The following is a 9,193-nucleotide window of genomic DNA, read 5'->3' as shown; positions in this document are numbered from 1 at the left end:
AAAAAAGAAGAAAGAAAGAAAATTGAGGTGAGAGCAAACAGCACAAAAGCGAGACCAGTCTTCAAATCTTTGCTCACACAAAGTTAATTTATTGAAATAATGGCTAGTACACCAAATTATGTATTTATTTATTTATTTACTAACTTACTTACTTACTGAGACAGGGTCTTGCTATGTTGCCCATACTGGCCTCAACCTTCTGGGCTTAAGTGATCCTCACACCTCAGCCTCCCAAGTAGCTGGGACTATAGGCGTGCACCACCACAGCTGGCTCACCAGGTTATTTAATGTAGCTGAAATAGTAATAAACTTCATTTTAAATTAATAACGTTAATGTATGCTCTTTTACAATTCAGTAATTACTACCTATTTTCCCACCCTATGCAATCATATTTTCTTCCCTTGTATTCCTTCATGGAATTTATATTACAAAATAAACATAATTAACATGGATTTGACACATACCTTCTGTTGTCTGTATGAACAGCCATAAATTTACAAGAAAATACTAATTAATTGATATGAAACCCTTTCTGGGTTGGGTTTCCCAGAAATGGACTCTGACAGAAGTTGACATGCAAGGTCTTTATTAGGCAGTGCTCTTAGGATCAACACATGAGGAAGGAGGGGAAGAAGCAGGACTAGGAAGAAGTCTAGCTCCAATGCTGGCTCAGCAAAGACCTCAGGACCCCAAAGGATTGTCCTTCAGGTTGATGGCTCTTCAGAATTGCTCAGAGTTGGAGATAGGAAGCCAAGCCTTTATACTCCCACAGGCCAGCCCTGAAAGGACAGGTGATCTTAGATCAATCAGACAATTTTCTTCAAGTCCAGGGGATCACCAAAGACAGCTGAGTGCTGTCTTCCTGCAGCATTCCTGGGAGCTGGGGGAATAAGTCTTTCATTCCTACTATGGGATCTAGGTGGTGCGTGACACAGTCCACCACAGAAATAAGTTAATTGTAACTCATTTTGTTTCCAAACTCTAAGAAAAGTTATACCATTGCATCTCCCAAGCCACAGCACATTTCATCATTTCAGTCAAGGTATCAGTCATTTTCTCAGCCAATCTTGAATTATCCTGAGACTATGGCAGAAGCAAAGGTCATAGATGAGGCTCATCCCTAAGCTGAAAGGAAGCATGCAGTGGGTGCTCCTGTCCACACATCAGAACCCAAGGATACCAAGGGCCAGCTGACGGTTTGGGTATCAATGGGGGTTTCGGGAACCAATCGCCCACAGATCCAAAGGGATGACTGTGTTTACAACTAAGGGTCGTGCAAGGCCGCTGCACAAAGAGCAACAGAACAGTCAAGGCAAAGTGAGTCTGAAGAACAGGTCCTATTTGCTAGAGTCCCTACAACAAAGTACCATAGAGTGGGCCATTTAAACAACAGAATTCTTGAGGCCATGCCTGAGATCAAGATGCTGGCAGGATCGGTTTCTTCTGAGCCCTCTCTCCGGGACTGTAGATGGCCATCTTCTCCCTGGGTCTTTCCATGGTCTTCTTTCTATATCTGTCTGTGTCCAGATCTCCTCTTCTTCTAAAGACCCCAGTCATATCAGATTAGGGCCCACCCTCATGACCTCATTTTAACATAATTAACGCTTTCAATTTCCTATCTATCTCCACATAGAGTCGTATTCTGAGGTACCGGGGTTTAGAACTTCAACACATGAATTGTGTTGAAGGGAATACAATTCAGCTGACAGAAGGGGCTTTGAACTGGGCTTCTTCAAAAGGTGATTCAATTTCGACAGGCAGAAATGAGAATGCAGAAGGGCATTCCCAAGGAGAGAAGAGGAAGCAAGCCCTGAGAGGAATGCAACGGTACAGAAAGGAATAGATTACATTCTGCCCCCTGGGGACTCTGTCATGAAAAAACGCAGAGTGACTAAGTCCAGTTGGGCTGTGGGTGGACTGTAGTGGAGAAGAGGGTGTAAGGTAAGACACAGGCCTGATAATGGAGGTGTTACATGCCTTTGTGTAACAGTCCATAAAGTTGCGCCTAAAAGATATGTCACAATCTATTATTTCTTATAAAGAAATTTAATTTCTTCTTCAAGTCCTATCCTCCTGCGTTGACAGAAAATAAACCTCAGGCTGGGTGCAGTGGCTTATGCCTTGTAACCCCAGCACTTTGGGAAGCCAAGGCAGGTAGATAACCTGAGGCCAGGAGTTGGAGACCAGCCTGGCTAACCTGGCAAACCCCCATCTCTACTAAAAATACAAAACTTAGTAGCCAGGCTTTGGTGGTGCATGCATGTAGGTAGTCCCAGCTACTTGGGAGGCTGAGGCACAAGAAATGCTTGAACCCAGGAGGCAGAGGTTGCAGTGAGCCGAGATCATGCCACAGCACTCCAGCCTGTGCAACAGGAAAAAAAAAAAAAAGCCTCCCCCCCCCCCCCTCCAAAAAAGACCCTCAGTTATTCTTTAGGCCCCACCTAGGGATGTGTCATCAAATGAAACTCACAGAGTCAGAGCAGCAGGAATGGGGTAGGGTCCTCTGGTCATTGGCCATCTCTGCACACAGGCTACAGTGGAGTTGGCCCATGTTCCCTTCTGTATAGCTCCTTCCAGTCTCGTGGCACTGTTTTTTTGTATTTGTTTTTGTTTTTTGAGATGAGGTCTCACTCTACCATTCAACCTGGAGTGCAGTGATGCAAAATTGGCTCACTGCAACCTTTGCCTCCTGGGCGCAAGGGAACATCCTGCCTCAGCCTCCTGACCACAGGTGCATGCCACCATGTCCGGATAATTATTGCATTTTTTGTAGAGATGGAGATTCGCCATGTTACTCAGGCTGGTCTTGAACTCTTGGACTCAAGCAATCTACCCATTTTGGCCCCACAAAGTTCTGGGATTACAGACGTGAGCCACCGTGCCCGGCCTGAATTCAGTTTTAGATGATCCCAATTTTGTTGGCAGTATCGAGTCCCTGTACTCAGGGGCCAGTCCAATGTATGCCTTGTTGTCTCCATTAGGCTTTATCAGGGTACGCACCATGTCAGTATCATACAGTTTTTCTCAAAGACTGCCTGATCGCATGTTGTTTTCTCTACCTTCTTTGAGGTCAAGGGGAACTTAATGATGGCACCGTGGTTTCAGTTGTTCCTCCTGAAAACTCGTTTTCTAGGGCCCTTTGGAGTCTCAGTGTGCTACACCTCTGGAGGGTAGGTGACTCATGGGCCTTCTTCAGGAGACTCTGGCTGCCTTGTAGTGTGGCTTTCTTGGCCTTCAAAGCCTTTGTTCTTGCCCTGATATTGTGATGGGCAGGAGGCTCCTCCTTGCCTTTGATATCATCTTTGTCTAAAGGTCTTAACTCATTTAACTCACATTTATGATGCATGAAAGATCCTTGCCATGTTTATAAGAAATAGTCAGTGGGACTGGGTGCAGTCTGACGCTGCAATCCTAACACTTTGGGAGGCTGAGGAGGGAGGATTGCATGAGCCCAGGAGTTTGAGACTGACATAGTGAGACCCTGTCTCTAAAAAAAAAATTTTTTTTTTTAATTAGCTGAGCGTTGATGTGTGCCTGTAATCCCAGCTACTCAGGAGGCCGAGGTGGGAGGATCCCTTGAGCCCAGGCATTAGAGGCTGCAGTGAGCTATGATCATGCCACTGCACTCCTGCCCAGGCAACAGAGCAAGACCCTGTCTCAAAAAACAAAACAAAAAGAAATGTGCAGTGAGACAGAGAGATGCTACCTGAGGAAAGGACACACAAAATTGCAGAACTTTGCTGTATTCACCACAATCTAGAGTTGAGTCTTCAGGTCCAAAAACTCCACCTTTCTTCATTGTCCATGAAATGTACAAAAGTGTCCATGAAATGTACACTAGCCACAGAAAGGATCTGTACAGTGCAGATAGGCATGCCTGTCTTTCATAGATGAGTATATCTTTCTTTCATAGCTAGGTGTACTGTGTACTGTCTTTTTATAACTTGATGACAACAGATATTAAAACCAGTATCCAAGGTGCTAATTTACAATGAGAAATATAACTGCCAAATAGGCCAAGCACAGTGGATCACACCTGCAATCCCAGCACTTTGGGAGGCCAAGGCAGGCAGATCGCCTGAGGTCAGGAGTTCGAGACCAGCCTGATCAACATGGAGAAACCCTGTCTCTACTGAAAATACAAAAATTATCTGGGTGTGGTGTCGGGTGCCTGTAGTCCCAGCTACTCAGGAGGCTGAGGCAGGAGAATCACTTGAACCCGGGAGAGGGAGGTTGCAGTGAGCCAAGACTGCGCCACTGCATCCAGCCTGGGCGACAGAACAAGACTCCATCTCAAAAAATTTAAAAAAGAAAGAAGCATAACTGCCAAATAGAGAAGTCATTAATATTGTGTAGTCAGAGTATTCTGTATCTTGAAAAAATATATACATGGGTAAAATCAGAAGTTAACTAAATGTGGAATTAGAACAAACAAAATTAGATGGTTTTATTACTTTTTAATTTGTTTTTTATCAAATTAGGCAGTCCCCAGAACCAGGACAGGTTCAGAGAGCTCCCTCAATGGTTTTAATATCTATTGTCATCAAGTTATAAAAAGACAGTACACCTAGCTATGAAAGAAAGATACACTCGTCTGTGAAAGACAGGCATGCCTATCCGCACTGTACAGATCCTTTCTGTGGCTAGTGTACTGCTCAGATGTGGAGTCATCACAGTATCAACTTGGTTTGTTTTCTTTCTTTTTCTTTTTTTTTTTTTTGGAGACTGGGTCTCTGACGCCCAGACTGGAGTGCAGCATTATGATCATGGCTCATTTGCAACCTTGAACTCCCGGACTCAAGCCGTCCTCCCACCTCAGCCTCCCAAGTAGCTAGGACTACAGGTAGACATCACTACGCCTGGCTAATTTTTTTAAATTAAAAATTAAAATATTTCAAAAAAATTTTTAAAGAGCAATTAAGGTGGGAGCAATCAAGCCTCCCAAGGTGCTGGGATTACAGGTGTGAGCCACTGTGCCTGGCCCCTACTTTAGTATCTAGGGAAGCAAAGATGTCCACATCCTAATCCCTAAAACCTATCAATATGTTAGGTTCTGTGTCTGGGGTGTTTTTTTACACCAAGCAATTCTCCAACATTAACTGGATGTCAAACATTTCAATTAATTCAGACACAAACTACCTGGAGTTAGCTTGCTTCAGACTTAAGGGTTCAGTCCCACAAGTCTGTCCCCACTTCAGACTGCACTTGCAAGTTATGCCTTATCCATAGTTCTGGCTGATATAACTCAGGGGTTCCCACAACCCCTTCTTTAAGTTTGATATTAATAATTTGCTAGAATGACTCACAGAACTCAGAAGAACTTTTCCTACATTTACTGGTTTATTATAAAGTACACAACCCAGGAAGAGTCAGATGGAAGAGGTGCATAGGGCACGGTATTGGGTGGGAGTTGGTATGGAGCTTCCAAACCCTCTCCAGGAGTATGACCCTCCCAGCAAGTCAATGTGTTCATCAACTTCGAAGCTTTTTGAATCTTGTTGTTCAAGACTTAAAACTCAATCCTCAATCCCCTTTTCCCTCCCAGAAGGTTGGTGAATAGGGCTGAAACTTCCAACCCTCTAACCACTTGTTTTTTCTGGTGACCAGCCCCCATCTAGGCCCCACATCAACTCACCTCATTAGTGTAAACTCAGGTGTGATTAAAAGGAGCTCATACCAAAATTGCGCCACTGAACTCCAACCTAGGCGACAGAGTGAGATCAAAACACATACACACACACACACACACACACACACACACACACACACACACACGAAGGGGATGGAGGCTCATAGTTACTGCTGCAGGGCTTTTACCCTGCCTGGACCTGGTGCCATTTAAAAGCACACCCTTGGCTGGGCGCAATGGCTTATGCCTGTAATCCAAATACTTTGGGAGGCGAAGGCAGGCAGATCACCTGAGGTCAGGAGTTTGAGACCAGCCTGGCCAACATGGCAAAACCCCATTTCTACTAAAAATACAAAAATTAGCCGGCATAGTGTCTTGCACCTGTAATCCCAGCTACTTGGGAGGCTGAGACAGGAGAATCGCTTGAGCCTAGGAGGCGGAGGTTGCAGTAAGCTGAGATCGCACCACTGCACTCTAGCCTGGGCGACAGAGTAAGACTCTGTCTCAAAAAATATACAAAAAAAAAAAAAAAAAAAAAAAATGCACCCTACACTCATTCTGCTTGTTGGGCTCACCAAGAGGTGCCTGGGCTCCATGCAGCAAAAAATATCATGTGTGTTTGTGATGGAGGTGAAAGAGGAGCCTTCTGCCAAAAGGGAGCAGCAGATTAGCCACATCTGTGGGCTCAACTAGCTAGAAAACCTAACAAACAAGCCGAAAAAAGATTTTACATTTTTCTACGTTCAAAACACCAAAGAACCTTGAGGAGGACTTCAAACAGGCTCCAGAGTGCTGCATACCAGCAAAGGAAATAGAACAACTAAATGGGAATCCAGCACCTGATGAAAATGGACATATTCTTGGTTGAGCACCAGTAGAAAAAAACAATAAACAGTACTGCTGGCATTCCTCTGTAGTTCATTATGAATTTGAAATTGCCCTGGTACTAAAGCATCATCCTGATGAACCTGGGCTTTTGGAAATAAGTGTAGTGCCACTAATTTTAGAACAAACACTGGAGCTTATAGGAACAAATATCAATGGAAACCCACGTGGGTTAGGAGGCAAGACGCATCCATTACATCTTCTTATACCACATGGAGCATTCCAAATAAGAAATCTACCCATCTGGGGCTGGGCGTGGCAGCTCACGCCTGTAATCCCAGCACTTTGGGAGGCCGAGGTGGGTGGATCACGAGGTCAGGAGTTCGAGACCAGACTGGCCAACATGGTAAAACCCCTTCTCTACTAAAAATACAAATATCAGCTGGGCATAGTGGTGGGCACCTGTAGTCCCAGCTACTCAGGAGGCTTAGGCAGGAGAATCACTTGACCCTGGGAGGCAGAGGCTGCAGTAAGCCGAGATCATGCCACTGCACTCCAACCTGGGTAACAGAGTGAAACTCTGTCTCAAAAAAAAAAAAAAAAAAAAGAAAAGAAAAGAAATCTGCCTGTTTGGAAGTACAATGGTCTCTTGTCCTGCTTTGAAGTTTGCAAAGAGGGTAAAATTGAAGGAATAGTATGGCATTGCAGTAATGGTAATTTAATTAAGGTCCATCACCATCGTCTTGGTTTATGCTGGCCAATCCCAAATATTTACATTAACTCAAAACCAGTTATAGGTCAGGCATGGTGGCTCGTGCCTGTAATCCCAGCACGTTGGGAGACCGAGATGGGCAGATGACATCAGGTCAGGAGTTCGAGACCAGCCTGGCCAACATGGTGAAACCCTATCTCTACTAAACCAAAAATTAGCCAGGCATGGTGGCGGGAGCCTATAATACCAGCCACTTGGGAGGCTGAGGCACAAGAATCCCTTTAATCCCTGCAGAGGTTGCAGTGAACCGAGATTGTGCTACTGCACTCCAGCCTGGGTGACAGAGAGAGACTCTGTCTCAAAAACAACAACAACAACAGCAAAAATCAAAGAAGCTCCAGTTATTATCAACATGAACCTGAACAAATGTGATTCTGCCTTTGATATTAAGTGTTTGCTTAATCATTTTTCAAAAACAGAAAACTGGTAGACTCAAAGATATAATATTTGATGTATTAAATGCAAATAAAATTAAGATTAGTTTTATTGTTGTTACATTCTAAAAAACAAAAAAACAAATGGGGCTCATAAAGAATAACAAATGAAACTCCTATCACTCAGGAAATGCCAGGTGTTTCAGGAGCTCCATGACAGAAACTATGGACAAATATATTTCTTATTATATATATCACACTGTGAAAAGGGGGACTTAAATACAGCAGATAGAGTTAAGGTTGCTAATCAGCTGACTTTAAAAGAGAGATTTTCCTGGATTATCTGGGGGGGGATCCAAAGTAATCACGGGATTCTTAAACGTGGAAGAAAGACGTAGGAGTTTCACTGTCAGTGTCATAGTGATATGGTGTTGCAAGAAAATCTTATAAGATAAAGAATGGGGCCACAAGCCAAGGAATGCAGGCAACCTGTAGAAACTGGAAAAGGCAAGAAAGTAGATTCTCCCTGGATCCTCCAGAAGGAATGCCACCCTACTGAACACCTTGATTTTAGCTGAGTGAGTGTCACTTTGGACTTCTGACCTCCAGAAGTGCAGCATGATAAATCCTTGTTGTTTCTTTTTCTTTTCTTTTCTTTTCTTTTTTTTTTTTTTTTTGAGACAGAGTTCCTCTCTGTTGCCCAGGTTAGAGTGCAGTGGCACGATCTCGGCTCACTGCAAGCTCTGCCTCAGCCTCCCAAGTAGCTGGGACTATAGGTGCCCACCACTGTGCCTGGCTAATTTTTTGTATTTTTAGTAGAGATGGGGTTTCACCGTGTTAGCCAGGATGGTCTTGATCTCCTGACCTCGTGATCCACCCACCTCAGCCTTCCAAAGTGCTGGGATTATAGACGTGAGCCACCGTGGCTGGCAAATCATTATTGTTTCAAGCCACTAAATGTACAGTAATTTGTTACAGAAGCCACAAAAGCTCTTTGTGAATTTAACTTTTATACAGGTGATACAAACTATTTTGTATATGTATTTTGTTTGTTTGTTTGTTTTAATTTTTGTAGCGATGGGGTCTCACTATGTTGGCCAGGCTGGTCTTGAACTCCTAGCTTCAAGTGATCCTCCTGCTTTGGCCTCTCAAAGTGTTGGGATTACAGGCATGAGCCACCATGCCTGGCCATTACGTGTTCCTTTGTTTGTTTGTTTGTTTGTTTGTTTTTGAGACAGGGTCTTGCTCTGTCACCTAGGCTAGAGTGCAATAGTATGATCATGGCTCACTGCAGCCTCCACCTCCCTGGGCTTCAGTGATCCTCCCACCTCAGCCTCCCAAGCAGCTGAGACTACAGGCACACACCACCATGCTCAGCTAAGTTTTTTTTTCTTGTTGTTGTTGTTGTTGAGGAAGGATATCACTATGAACTCCTAGGCTCAAGCAATTCTTTCACCTAGGCCTCACAAAGTGCTGGGATTATGGGAATGAGTCGCTGTGACTGGCCTATTCTGTATATGTGTATTAGTCTGTTTTCACACTGCTACTAAAGACATACCTGAGACTGGGCAATTTACAAAAGAAAGAGGTTT

At 44.0% G+C, this 9,193-nt stretch overlaps 1 pseudogene; it reads left to right on the top strand.

Annotated features, from left to right (window-relative positions):
* Nucleotides 1–1,249: 1,249 nt before the first annotated feature.
* On the top strand, nucleotides 1,250–7,730 carry LOC103225097 (RNA ligase 1-like; annotated as a pseudogene).
* The last annotated feature ends 1,463 nt before the right edge of the window (nucleotides 7,731–9,193 follow it).

Source organism: Chlorocebus sabaeus, chromosome 4, assembly GCF_047675955.1.
Source record: "Chlorocebus sabaeus isolate Y175 chromosome 4, mChlSab1.0.hap1, whole genome shotgun sequence".
NCBI lineage: Eukaryota > Metazoa > Chordata > Mammalia > Primates > Cercopithecidae > Chlorocebus > Chlorocebus sabaeus.
The sequence above is the reverse complement of the archived record's forward strand: the minus strand, read 5'-3'. Positions and strand labels throughout refer to the sequence as shown.